We start from the raw sequence: 15,052 nt of genomic DNA, 5'->3' as shown, positions 1-15,052 counted from the left end.
AAGACATAAAAGATAGGGAGTGATTTGCAATTAATGACAGTCATAGGAAATGCCATCAAAGAGGGCCCAAGATCACCCTTGAGAACCAATAAGAAACTCAACAAGTTGTTTACAGAAAAAAGCCTAAGACTGTAGCTGATCAAGCAATTGGAAAATCACGTGACTAATGATGCGTGGTCTGGGGTAGCTTAATGGCAATTGCATTTTATTTGTGTTCTGGATTCTCAGTTATTTGTGTGGATTTGGATGAGTCTTTCAAAATTTCTCCACAAGGGGAGGGCTGGAAAGTAGCTTTGCTAACAAGATCTGCAATTCAGCATCTGCCACAGGGTTTATAAAAACCACCAAATACTGAGGAGACTGACAAGAAATATTAAATGAGTTGGCAATACCAGCTACAAAAAGCTGTTCTCCAAGCGACCAAAGTTGATACCTCAACATAAAGAAACATCAAGTTCAGAACTATCATTTTTACAGAGTTTTATAGATAACTCTTATTTCATTCTAATCTAGTCTGTTTTTGTCATTTCGACTGAAATGAACAACTGACCTCATTATCTTTATGATCATCAGTGCGCATATCACAGCTTGCAAAGTTCACAGCAGCACTTATGTCAATACCTACAGTTGATTAACAACTTTTAGAGGTCATCTTCCTTATCCTCTTATCTTTCATTTTGAATGCTGGCCTTCTTGATTAAGTAATTAGGAACTTTATGTAGTCAGTAATTGAACTAGCCAGCAGTTAGTTCCTAAAGTAAATAAAGATGACTAGGAGCCAGTTTTTCAATATAAATAATTCTGAGAGTCAATTCAACCTTAGGAATTAGAATCATAGAATCATAGAATCATCGAATCATTTTGGTTGGAAGAGACACTCAGGATCATTGAGCCCGACAATAACCTAACCTTGGCACTAAACCATGTCCCTAAGAACTTCATCTAAAAGCCCTTTAAACACCTCCAGGAATGGTGACTCCACCACTGCCCTGGGCAGCCTCTTCCAATGCCTGAAAACCCTTTCCATGATGAAATTTTTCCTAATATCCAATCTAAACCTCCCCTGGTGTAACCTGAGGCCATTTCCTCTTGTCCTATCACTTGCTACTTGGGAGCAGAGACCAACCCCCTCCATGCTACAACCTCCTTTCAAGCAGCTGTAGACAATGATAAGGTCTCCTCTCAGCCTCCTTTTCTCCAGGCTGAACAGCCCCAGTTCCCTCAGCCGCTTCTCATAAGATTTGTGCTCCAGGCCCTGCACCAGCTTCATTGCCCTCCTCTGCACTCTCTCCAGTACCTCAATGTCCTTCTTATAATGAGGGGCCCAAAACTGAACACCGTAATCAAGGTGGGGCCTCACCAGTGCTGAGTACAGTGGTACGATCTCTCGCCTAGTCCTGCTGGCCACACTATTCCTGATACAGCTTCTCCAGGAGAATGCTGTGGGATAGGTCATTGAGTTGAGTGAGAGGGACAATCCAGGCAGAGTTAAAGATGCATTTGTTTTACTATCTAATGTATTAAACATGAGCATAGTAACATGTATGGAAAACTGCTTCAAATATGAATTTAAAATAATTCTCAAACAATCCAGACAGTGATAAGCAAGAGTTGTTTCTGTAGCACAGTCATAAACAGGGCCTAATGTGCCCATTGATGGTAAAGGGAATTCTGTGCCAATTCAGATTCTCCTCTCGTGCCCAGCACTGAGCTTTATAGGAATCATTTATGCTGATATCAGTTGCTGCAGTATAGCCTCTCATGTGCTGAGTTGCCAAATCTGTGCATGGGCAGGCCAAACAGGTTTTCATATGGGACTGAGTGCACTCCCAAGGCCTTTCAGTGGAGAGCATACAGGTACCATAAAAATGCAGTACAGTGAACAGTCTAAATTTAGGTGAGCTCAGTAAGACAGCTACCACACTATTGCATAATTTATGTGGCCAAATGAGTTATCTCGTAATGCCTGTATGGAAAGCAAATAGAAAGGTATATTTTTTCTCAAGTTAGAGTTCACTCATAGTGTCAGACCACAGAAGTCCCTTGATCATGTCATAAATCATCAAAACTGAGCAAACAACTGATGATGCCTTTGACCTTAGAATCTTTAAGAAAAGCACCAGACATCTTATCTTTGGCCTTTCTTTCTGTTTACATCTCTGTCATTAAAATTTGGCATTTTAACCTCAGAGTGTCATCTCTGCTTTGAGGAGGAACACAGTAACACACCTGTCCACAAGCTGGGAAATCCTGGTCCAATTGATGTTTACCACCCTATTTTTGCTCTCCGATCCCAGAGTTACATTCAAAGAATTAGCACATGAATAAGTGCAGGGATCTATGTTTTCATTCACTGCTCACACACTAATCTGGCTCAGGAGCCTACAGCTGAGATAACACTTTTAAAATTGTTGAGTGCTCTGACGTTGGCCTGTGACACAGAAAAGATGATGGAGATCACTTTTGCTGATAAGTGATTTTGATTATCATTCTCTCCAGCCAAGTACCTAAACTGTTGGGGACAAGAATAGATTGCTACATAGGGAAATAATATTTCAATTAATTATAAAGCCAGACAGAAAAATTAATGGAGTTGATGTAAATATTTGACCAAAGCCATTTAGAAAGCCCTGAGGAATCTCTGAAACCAATAGCTGGATATAACAAAATCAAAACTGTGAGTGCAATTGATTTGGTTCTGGAACTATTCCCAGCCCTGCCTTGCATAACAAATAGGTGTAGCTAATAGCACGTGTTTACACAGTGTTTTATAGCTTAGGATTGCAAAGTAATAATGAGTTACTCTTTCCTGGAATAGCCCAGAAAAGTGAGAAGTTTTTAGGCCTATGAGAGCTGAGAGAATGAGAAGCTTGCCCAAAACCCTTTGCAAGATATAGAAGCAAGAGCTTGGAAAAAGTCTCATTAATGACACCCAAGCATGGAACTTTAATATAAGCTGATCTTTTTCCTCAACTAAATGTAAATACACACTCCTTTTAAAACTGTAATGTATTCTAAAACTCCTTCTAATGCTTTAGGTCTTCTGTTAGTAAACATTTAGGAATGTATCTAAAAGCACTGGTTTTGACTGTAAACAGCAAGAACAGGAGCTCACACTGGATGGGTGCAAGCCTGCTCTGAGCCAAAGGCTGTTCAGCTGCACCAACATGCTCAAGCTCACCTGCACATCCCCCCAGCACTGCTTTAGGAGCAGGTACAGCTTTGTGTGTGCAAACCTGGCCACAGAGTTGCCAGATCAGTGAGTGCTGCCTTGTGTCCTGAGCAGCGGTTCTGCACAGCTGTGTGGTACCTCTACACTGGACCACCACAGGAGTTGGTGATAACTGCAGGGACAGGGCTTCTCAGAATATCCATGGAATCTTCAGCAGGCCATACCCTAAGTTTGCTCCTGTAATTAATGTTTCCTACACCTAAAACTTTTTTTCTCTCATTTGTTAAATCAAGGTATCTTTAAGGAATAGTGTAAAACTCAGGACCAGTATCCTTGGATTCATAATGCCTATTATATTCTCTATTAAGTAATGCTGAACACATCTATAAATGTAAACTCATGAAAAGGGAAGCTCCTGCTCCACTATGTATTTCCAGATTTCTGCAAAGCTATCATTATCTCACAGAACATTTCACATTGCAACAAATATTCCTGGCTTATAGGAGTTTCTGGAACAAGAAAGAACATGTAGGTGTTGTGAAAGTCTCTTGGTGTTTTGTTCAACTAAGAAATGTGTCTTCTCACTGAAATCTCTGTCCTATGGCTGGACAAATAGTGCTTGCACTCTGAACGTTGCAACAGCTGGAATCCTGCGGCATTCCTGTCACCACCAGCCCTACAAACCAAAACTAAAGCAAAACTGAGGCTCCTCCTGGCTAAACTGGTTGGAGTTATGCTAAGTTATTCTCAGTATACAACTGACAATCAGTCGTTCCCAAATGCTGCTAATAACTGCAATAAAAAGAATGACAGTGATCACAATAGTAATAGTAATAATTATAATTATAATGGTATAGCTACATACTTCAAGCTGTATTTAAAAGAGCTTGAACAGAATAAAACTGAGAAAACTAGATTCAGCATGTCACAGTCTGATGCATCCACCCAGGAAATTCAGAAGCACTTAGCTCACCACAAAACGAAGAGAAAACAATGAAAACACTTGCAACAGATACTTGTTAATGGGATATTTATGGGTCAGTACTTAAACTGGAAAAAAGAAGCCAGAAGTACTGATTATTATTCTTTAAAATTTAAAGTGCTGGTTTCAGTGTTTCCAAATTTGAATAATCCAATAATGATCACAGAAATGGGACGTTAAAATAAACCCACCAAGCTGAGGGAAAGCCTCAGCCAATGTAAATCAGTGAGGTTAAACTGACATCAGTGGAATTCTACCAAATTACACTCACTCATTTGGCAAAAGAGCAAGGAGGAAAGAGAATGAAATTTGTATACAGGGCTGCCTGAAAGCCAAAGAGAGACAATTGAAATAGACTGTATGGGATATATAAAACGAGATAATTCATAATTATTTCAAGCTAGAGGAGGAGAATGCTGCAGGATAAAAGTTATTATAACAGAACCGGTACTTGGACTGTTAGGCAGAATCTAGGTTCTTACATTGGCTACTGAGGTAAAATATTTTCTACTAAACGAACATTAAGTACCCCTTTCACTTAAATATAAAATATTTTCACCCAGATGAATCAGTTGAACTAAGTTTTTAATATTCTGTGTGCAAGCTTCTGGCCCCTAGAAATCCTGGGATTCACTCTTGCAAACAAATATTCAGCAGAATTAATAATACAAGAAAAACAAACTGTTCTATTCAGTTACTTACACAAACACTATTAAGACACAGTATATCTTCAGGTTGAAAGACAGCTGTCTGCTTCAGCATGGTTTTGTCAACAACAATTTTCAAAACATTGCTTGTGCCATGAGATGCTAGTGCTGAGGGTCTGAATCCCAGCTGAAGCCCATGCAGTCAGTAGAGACCTGGGGGCAGTTCAGCTGCCAGCGCACAGCAGTTGGCCTGGTGCTAAGACCGACCAGCCCCAAAGCTCCACATGCTTCAGCATAAAATTCCGTTGTCTGTAACGGAAGCTTATAAGCCCAGCTTACAAGTGAACACATACGTGCACCTAAATTTAGGTGCTTGAATCTGCAAGGTCATTCTCATCCTCCACAAAAAATAAGCACTACTCTACAGCAGCCATCTGATCTCCTTTAGACCATAAAGCAGCATTAACATGAACTTTTTTCAAACAGAAACAATTTAATTGGAAGTTCTACCCAGTTAAAAAAAAAATCGATATTTTCTTTTTAATTCAGAATGGAGCCAAATTTCTAATTCTTAAGCTCTTTTTGGAAATGGAGTTCCAATCTTAAATGTTATGTGTATGCATTTTCAATATGCATTCATTTAAGCAGTATGCTTAGATGTTACATACATTATTTGATCAGTTTTCTTTTGTCTTCAGTTTCCTTTTCGTAAGGGGACATATACCTCCAAAAATGTTAGAAATAGCTTTCATTTCTGTGGAGACATGCCTTTCAGCTCTCCCAGTATCTGTAAGAAAGAAAGAACGTATTTTCATACGTAATGGGCTGGTACTCTGAGGGTAAGTCACTAAGGAAGACTGAAGTGCACAACCACTATGGCTCACAAAAATATGTTTCCACTTAGATGTGACTGAATATCCCACTTGTCTGCTCTTTTTTTCTCCTGAGATATCAAATTCTTTACTAGGTCTGAATGCTGTGGATCATAATACCTTTTAGCATTCAAAACAGAGAGTCTCCACAGCTGGCTTTTCTTTTGTGCCTTTCCTTGAATTCTGTTCACTTCCCTCATCCCTCTTCCTCATTTCTCCCAAACAAAATCCTACCTAATGGAGCCTCATTTTTTTCAATGCTGCCCACAGAAGTATGTTTCATACAGAAGGTGAGCAGGAGAGTTGTGTAAACATCTTCCCCCTTTACACAAACAATGGCATAAAGGCAAAACTCACATTTTTGCGGTGCCTGTATGTCTCACACAGTTCTAGCCGTGGCAGGATGGAGCTCCCTATCCTCTTGTGCTTACACCACTGTTTGAACACAAATCTATTAATAATTTTTCAACACTGCAGACAACTGGTGCTTCGGACTTATTTTAGGTTTTTTTTCTCTTGATCAGTGCCACACAAACTCATTCTGCCCCTCACAGTTGTGGCACTGGGTTCTGTTTTTATGACATTAATCCTCTTGGAGCTTTTCACCTGGTTTCCTCTGTATTAATGCTCATCCATGCAGAGGTCCTTACCCCTCCCAGAGACTGGGATAAAGAGCTTGCTCAGTGGCTCTGGTGGTTGCCCCAGAGACCCCTGAAGCTACCAGGTCACCAGTGTGGTAGTGCTTGTCATCACACTTCCCTCCTGCCCAGTGACCACCCACCACAGTGTGTGAGAAGCCCAAAGGTGCTGCAGAGCCAGATACAAGTGTGATGGGAGAGATTCCTGCATCAAGGTCTCCCCAACAGCATTGTACTGTGTTTGCGTGGCAAGGTCTTGGTAGTGGTGGAGCTACAAGGAGTGGCTTCTGTGAGAAGCTGCTAGAAGCTTCCCCTATATCCGATAGAGTCAATGCCAGCTTGCTCCAAGATGGACCTGCCATTGGCCAAAGCCAAGTGGATCAGTGATGATGGCAGTACCTCTGGGATAACATATTTAAGAATGGGAAAAAAAACTACACAATAGCAATCGCAGCCGGAGAGGGGAGTAAGAATATGTGAAAGAAAAAGCCAAGGTGCAGACACCAAGGTCAACGAAGGAGGGAGGAGGTGCACCATGGTGAGGCCAGCCATACCCCTGCAGCCCATGAAGGTCCACAATAAAGCAGTTATCCACCTGAAACCTGGGTAGAATCCCACACAGGAGCAGGTGGATGCCCGAGGGAAGCTGTGATCCCACGGGAAGCCCACACCGAAGCAGGCTCCTGGCAGAACCTGTGGCCTCGTAGAGAGAGGAGACCATGCTTAAGCAGGTTTGCAGGCAGGATTTGTGATCCCATGTTGGACCCACACTGGAGCAGTCTGTTCCTGAAGGACTGTACCCCATGGAAGGGACCCATGCTGGAGCAGTTCATGAAGAACTGCAGTCCATGGGAAGGACTGACATCTAAGAAGTTTGTGGAGGACTGTCTCCCATGGGAGAAACCGCACAGAGGAGCAGGGAAAGAGTGTGAGGAGTCCTGTCCCTGAGGAGGAAGGAGCAACAGAGAGACGATGTGTGATGAACTGACTGCAACTCCCATTTCCCCTTCCTCTGTGCCACTCAGGGGACGAGGTAGAGAAGTCAGGAGTGAACATGAGCCTGGGAAGAAGGGAGGGGTGGTGGGGAGGTGTTTTAAGATTTGATTTTATTTCTTATTATCCTACACTGATTTTATTGGTAATAAATTAAACTAATTTCCTCAAGTTGAGTCTGTTTTGTCCATGATGGTAATTGGTGAATGATCACAGAATCGCACAGAATCACAGAATGTTAGGGATGGGAAGGGACATTGAAAGATCATCTAGTTCAATCCCCTTGCCAGAGCAGGAACACCTAGATCAGCTCACACAGGAATGGTCCAGGCATCTCCAGAGAAGGAGACTCCACAACCCCCCTGGACAGCCTGTTCCAGTGTTCTGTCACCCTCACTGTGAAGAAGTTTCTTCTCATATTTAAGTGGAACCTCCTGTGCTTCAGTTTATATTCATTGCCCTAGTCTTGTCATTGGTTGTCACTGAGAAGAGCCTGGTTCCATCCTCGTGACACTCACACTTTACATATTTATAAACATTAATGAGGTCCCCCCTCAGTCTCCTCTTCTCCAAGCTGAAGAGACCCAGCTCCCTCAGCCTTTCCTCATAAGGGAGATGTTCCACTCTCTTCATCTTTGTTGCCCTGTGCTGGACTCTCTCCAGCAGTTTCCTGTCCTTCTGGAACTGAGGGGCCCAGAACTGGACACAATATTCCAGATGCAGTCTCACGAGGGCAGAGCAGAGGGGAAGGAGAACCTCTCTCAACCTACTAACCACCACCCTTCCAATAAAACCCAGGATTCCATTGGCCTTCCTGGCCACAAGGGCACAGTGCTGGCTCATGGTCATCCTGCTGTCTGCCAGGACCCCCAGCTGATCCCCAACAGGTCATTCCCTAACTTATACTGGTACCTGGAGTTGTTGTCCAGATGCAAGACTCTACACTTGCCCTTGTTACATTTCATTAAATTTCTCCCCGCGCAACTCTCCATCCTGTCTCCTTATCTTGATCCATGAGCCTTTCATTATATATTCTCTCCCTTGTCCAGCTGAGGAGAAGTGATGGAGCGGCTTTGGTGGGCACCTGGTGTCCAGCCAGGGTTAACCTACCACAGGAGTGTGGGGCAGACTCCCAAGTCTACTCTTGTTTCAAGGTTCCTTTGCATCAAATAACATAACGCAAAGATCTTACTGTATGACAATCAAACAGGCCATTGAACTGAGTCCCTCTTTTGAGTCTAGCTCCACTTCCACAAGACCAGTTGGGATTATAGATGTTCCGCTAAAGCAAAAGAAAGAGAAAGAGAGGGAGAAAATTTGCTCATTTCTTCATTTTCATCTGTGTTGAATTGCCATTAGCCCTTGTACCATGCATTTTTTCCTTCTGTAACCACTTGTCCCTGGTAGTCTGCATCCCTCATATCATGTAGAGGCTTAGTACTGTCACTCTCTGAGAAGTTAAGGTGAGCTGAATTGACTCTTGTTGTGGTGGTTACACACTTGAACAGAAAATTACAAGTATGAATTTCTTGTAAATATACTTGTATTTCCAGCTTTCAGTCTTGGCTGCAATCCAGAAAAAGAGATGTATGAGAAAATGGAAAAATACCATGTTTAGGAAGAAGGAAGGATTACTTTTCTGTATCTAAAAGAAAAAAAAAATCATTATTCTGACATTTTCTTTACTTTTCAAAATGTTACAGAGTTCTTTAGTAGGAGCTAGCTAGTTTTCTTACAGGACATGTCATATATCAGGAGCAATGAGATCTGGAGCACAATAGTGTAATACTTAGAAGCCACAGCCCTGAACCAGCACCCTTCTGTGCTAGATAACATAGAAACACTTTCAATACTCCTCACCCCAAGAATTTACAATCTAAGGACTGGCAATGAGTAATGTAGCCATCTCTATTTCAGCTGCTCATTTAGCCACTCCATAAAGTAGCACAGTAAAACTATTTGACAGTAATTGCCAAATCCCATTACCAGTCTGTGCTGTAAAGGTGAACACACACCTGCAGAGCTCTTCCCTGTTTCATGGCACAGACTTTACACTACCGGGTGGCATCAATGCATGGAGCTTCATAAATAGCCAGGCTGGTTATATTCAGCTATTAATTTTCTGCTTAAATTTACCCGAAGCAAATTAAGTATATGATATGTGACCCACCACCTTTGATAGCAGGGTTTTTTCAATTTGACCATTGATAATCGGTGTAAAAGGTGAACAATGACAGTATTTATCAGCACTTAAACCTGGAGTTGCAGAGAATGTAAAGAGAGCAGAGCAGAAGAGAGAGTAAACAATCTGAACATCCTGTTGTGCTGGAGATACTTGTGCCAACAATCAGAGAAACTTCATGGCATAGGACTAATATTTCTTTCTCACTCCAGAGCTCACTGGCAGTAAAACCGAGAAGAGGCAAACATATTTGACTCTGTTGAAGATTCATCTGAGCTGACACTACCTTCTGGAAAAAGAAGCCCTGCCTAATATTCTGTAAATTATAGTTATTTATTTTCCAACTTTGATCAAATGGTCTGTGTCATCGGTCTTAAAGATTCTTCTGCTGGAGCATTTGCTATTAATTTTATTGTCTGCTTACTAAGGAGAACTTTATTTAATCATATTTTCAGTCATATTATTTTCCTTTGGGGGACCAGCCTTCAAGAAATTATATCACCTTAGTTTCAGGAGACTGAGTTTTGTGCAGGTTATTAATTTAATATCTCACAGCAGAAACACTTTTTTGTCATTTTTGCTATTTTGTGTTTTCTCATTAGCTGCTCCTGTGTTCCTGCATATTTCCTATGCCACTTGCACCTTCTTCTACTGCATAAATCCTACCTTTAAAATCCCACCTTTAAAATCCCTTACTTTAAACTGATTATTTAAAAAAAAATATAGTAGAGCCCACAGATATTTCCTTTTCAGGTGCAAGTCTGCTTTTTTGCTGAACTGATGTTGAATAAGGGCAAGAGGAAGCATGAAGTGCTTAAACTTAGTCCCAAATAATACATTATGGAATTCATTATGGGACTTATCCTGGACAAGGTTTTATTACTACATTAATAGGCCTCATTATCCGTCCAGAAATTCAATGTGCTTTATTACAATAGGAAGAACAAAGTGCACAGAAATGAATGTGAACAATGAAAGAACTGCACAACAAATATAGAGAAAATAAATATTTTCATCTAAAAATCAAGATGAGGACCTTACTTTGCCAAAGGACTGTACTGCTGGAGAAGCAGAGGCCTCAGAGGGAGCAGAGTGGTCAGTGAGAGAGGTAACTTGATACATAATTGTCCTTTACAAAATGTTTATAAATATTGTTAGATTTGAAGACTAGAAGAACTGTTGTGATTATCTAATCCAGCACTTGCATACCAAGGGAGCAGATCTTTACCTGGCAATTTCTGCAGCAACTCTACAGTGTCTGTCAAACGAAAGCATTTATTAAGAAAAACGCTTAGGATTTTAACCTATTCCTAGTGATAGATAATCTGCCACTACTCACACAGTATTAACCCAGTGTTTATTAACTCTCACTGTTAATATTTGCAGTTAATTTCTAGTTCTTTTATCAATCTTTTAGTTTAATGAAATTTTCTTACCTTTAGCTTTCTTCCCACCACTATGATCAGATTAGGTCATTTTTTATGACTGGTTTTCACCTACCTCATGAAACTGATAGAAGCAATAAATTAACTCTTCCTTTTCTTTTGCGCATACAGATCTCATGGGCCTTATGAGACAGAGGATCATCATTGTATTTCTTCCAATTCCATTCTTCCTGCTAATCTTCTTTCTAAAGCATAGCTGCACTAATGGGACTCAGTATTATGGCAAGGATGCTACTTATTGTGTTCACAGAATACTATTTCCTGTTCCTGCCTCACTTTCTCTAGTCTTACCCAGCAATATTTTTTACCTTGTAACATCACGGCAAAATCACATTCAGGCAGGTCTTTACCAGAGTCTGGAAGGTCTTTCTTATTTTCCAGACTGTTGTTTGACATACTGTTAAATTGACCTGTGTTTTTTCTTCCCAGACGTATGACGTTCCATTTGGCAGTATCAAAATCAATATTTTCAGTGTTTCTTAGCCAAATAATTCACATTGATCTGTATTATTTATCCTATTAATAACTTCTCTACTAGTCTTTGTGATACGTATGTCTTACCAGCACTTATTTTATACTTTCTTTCATATTGCTGACAGAAGTATTAAATAATATTTGGCCTATATTATTTGCATCACAGGATGATGACATTCTATACATGACACTTGGACACCTATCAGTAAATCAGTTTTTTATTTCATTTACAGAGTACTATATAACTTTAATCATTCTTTTCTTCTTGACATTTTCCATAATTCTGTGTGTCTACATCACTTTCACCTTCTTTTGTGGTTGGACAAACATATAAATAACTTCAGTTTGAAGGCCATGAGTCTAAAATTAGCATGGATTATAGTTGAATACTTTAGGACATGATATACCTTGTTATTTTCCTAATGGGTGGGAAGGTGGACCATATGTCTAACCTATATTTGAACATTTTATCAAAACTTCTTGTTTTAAAAGAGATCTGAAAGCCCTGAAGGGTTTGTGAAATATCTGAATGTCCAATCTACTTAAGTAAACATTCCAGTTTGTGTCTAGTAACCATTACTTCTACAGTGCCTCCATATTCATTGTAAAGACAGTACCTATGAAAGAAAGGAGGACCTGCCTAAGTCAGAAACTAGATTTCCCTCTTGAAAGTGGATATCTAGACTATAAAAGCTGTCCAGGCTCCCTAGGAAAGGGCGGAGAGATGTGCACCTTCAGACTATTAGACACCCTAATTCAGATAACAATTTTAGAACAGCATTATTTGTTTCCTGAAAGAAGCTATGTCTCCCTGTAGAACCCTAGGAAATTAGCTTGTATTAAACAACTAATTGTTTATAAAAGTTGAGATGAATACAGTTGTGTTTTAACTTTGGTGAGTGACAATTCCTGCTAGAGCTTTGCAAAGGATTCCAACTCCTTCCAGTATTAAATAAAGAAGATAGATAGGTGCTCACAGTCTTCACCAAGCATTTCACCAAAACATGTGCACAAGTGACATGCTTACATTAGACAAGACATTTACTTTTAACAGGTATTGCTGCAATCCGCTTAAATAAATTTCAAGTTGCACATGTCCTAATTTTTTATTAAAACTTGTTAATTGCATTATTTTTACTATCACTTATTATTTTGCAGATTAGCCTTTCCCCAGTTTCGCACAAGATCAGTGACTTCTCTCTCATTACCAATCAATACCAGCACATTTTACTGATTTCTGAAGGATTCTTGAAGTTTCTCAGTATTGCAAGATTTGCAAATAAGTGAAATAAATGCAGTCTCCTCACTCTGACTCCTTTGGCACTCAAGGGTGTCAGTCCTGCTGATTTCAGAAAAATACTTAATTTCTATTGTTTATGTTTATGGTCCTCCCTATCTGCTGGCTCAGTAGAAAGTATTTCCTGAATACTTTATCAGAGGAATACATCATCCTGCTTTTCTTCAAGAACAAATCAAAAAATACTTGTTGAACACTTCCTTTTCTACGTTGTGATTATTACCCTTATCTAGTGTCAAACTGATACCATTGTTGAACTATTGTTTGTTCCTCACACATTTAAGAAATTCTTGACTGATTTTAACCCTTCTGGCCACAGGTTTTCATTGACACCTTGAGTTTCCCTGATCGATTGTCAGCTTTTCCAGTGATATTTATTAACATTTATTAATATCAGCTTAAACATATTTTCTTAACCTGTCCTCAAAACTAGAATATTTTGAGCTGTTGGATCTGGATATCTTATTGCATGGGCACAGAAACAGTAATGTGGGGAACCCCTTATAAATACAGATGTAACAGTCAAAGAACAGCCAAAGCACAGAAGAGACAAAGAAGGGACCTGCCTTGTAGCTCCACTCCTTTGCAGTTTTGTGTAACACCACAAATGGATGGGGTCTCTTTCTTTCTTTTGACATAAATTCGTGTGCTGGGATTGTCTCTCTGGATTTATAGCATATCCATATTTGTTTCATAAGTATAGTTAAACTTCAATTGCAACTATAAAATATAAGTAGCACAAAAATATAGACAAAAATACAGGAGTCTTGCTGCTGAGCCTCCCTTAGTTTCCTCCTGCTGCTTTACACCATCTCTTTCCTGCACACTTGTGTATTAAAACCCTTTTGTCCTTTTACTTTTCAACCAGGATTTTTTCCTTTTTTTTTCCTTTTTTTTTTCTTTTAGCCATGGCTGCAGCATATCAGAACAGTGCTTTTCTGTTCAGAACACTGAACCAGAGGATTGTAAAGCTCATACTGTTGTGTTGTTTATTTTTTTTTTAATTAAAGCAGATTTTGCTGTTATAATAAGCTGGTGCAATGCTGAGAAACACAGTCAGTCGGCAGCCTGCACTTCATTTTTTTCCTTTCAGCTTATCACAGCTGTTCACATGTCAATCAAAACCACTTGTGATTAATAGATTTGATGCCTGCAGAGATTAACAAATACAGACCCTGTGATGCAATCTTGAGACCCAAGTGGAAGGATATAACATACAGAAGCCAGGTTTTGGTGAACCATAACAGCTCTGCCTACTCCGTCCAGCTGTTGGGGGGGACACAGATATGTCAAACTCTTCCATATCTTGGTGTATCATACTGTCAAAGAGAAAAAAAATCAAAACACTATGAGAAACTCTGGTCCCATATGCCCGTAACATTTCTGAAGCCAGAAAATGCCAAGAATGCACAGATTTTCAGCCTACTTTCTAATTCAAATATAAATGAGTTTGCCATTCTTTTTATTTTATAGGACTACAGGAGAGTCTGACTTGCATATTCCAAAGGCAAAAGAAAATTTACATGTATTTTTATAGGCCTCACTTATAAACAACTTCTAAACCCCACCTAAAGAGTCGTTTGTCCTGCTAACACTCTTACTCCCGTGTAAAAATCATATGATTTTTTTGAAACTTTCATATTCAGTGAATCAAAGTGAAAGCAAAGAATGCAGTGTAGGTATATTACAGAAAAGGAGAATTAGGAGGCTTTTCATAGTACTAAAATGTAAAACAAAGAATTCTAATCATTGCAGATTTTTAAGTTTATAATATACCAAGAATAAAACAAATTTGGTGAGATTATTCCACATGCATGTCCAAGGTAAGCAGCTTACACTTCCTTCAGTTAGTGGAGAAATGGAGACAGAGAAACACCTCAAGAAGGGTGATACTATTTATTGTAAAAGGAAAATCAAAAATCATATTTGGCTTCAATGATTTCACAAAGAGAGTTTAGAATAACTCACTCAGAAAGATGCATCTATTTACAGACAGATTCAGCATTAGCTGAGATGAACATTACCTTGCTTTTCCAACTTTCCATGACTCTTATCCTACTTTTTTCCCTGTTTTTTCTCTCCCATTTTTTATGCTACCCTCTAAATAACCCACATTCCAAAACAATGCCATATACTTGACCTTTGGTCTCTTCCTGCTTGGTTCCCTTCTATTGGAGCACAAGTCTTACGAGGCACATCCGAGAGAACTGGGGCCGTTTAGCCTGGAGAAAAGGAGGTTGAGGGGAGACCTTATTGCTGTCTACAACTACCTGAAAGGAGGTTCTGGCATGGAGGGGGTTGGTCTCTTCTCCCAAGTAGCAAGTGATAGGACAAGAGGAAATGGCCTCAG

Source organism: Streptopelia decaocto, assembly GCF_964273445.1.
Source record: "Streptopelia decaocto genome assembly, chromosome: 2".
Lineage (NCBI taxonomy): Eukaryota > Metazoa > Chordata > Aves > Columbiformes > Columbidae > Streptopelia > Streptopelia decaocto.
This window is presented reverse-complemented; position numbering follows the sequence as displayed.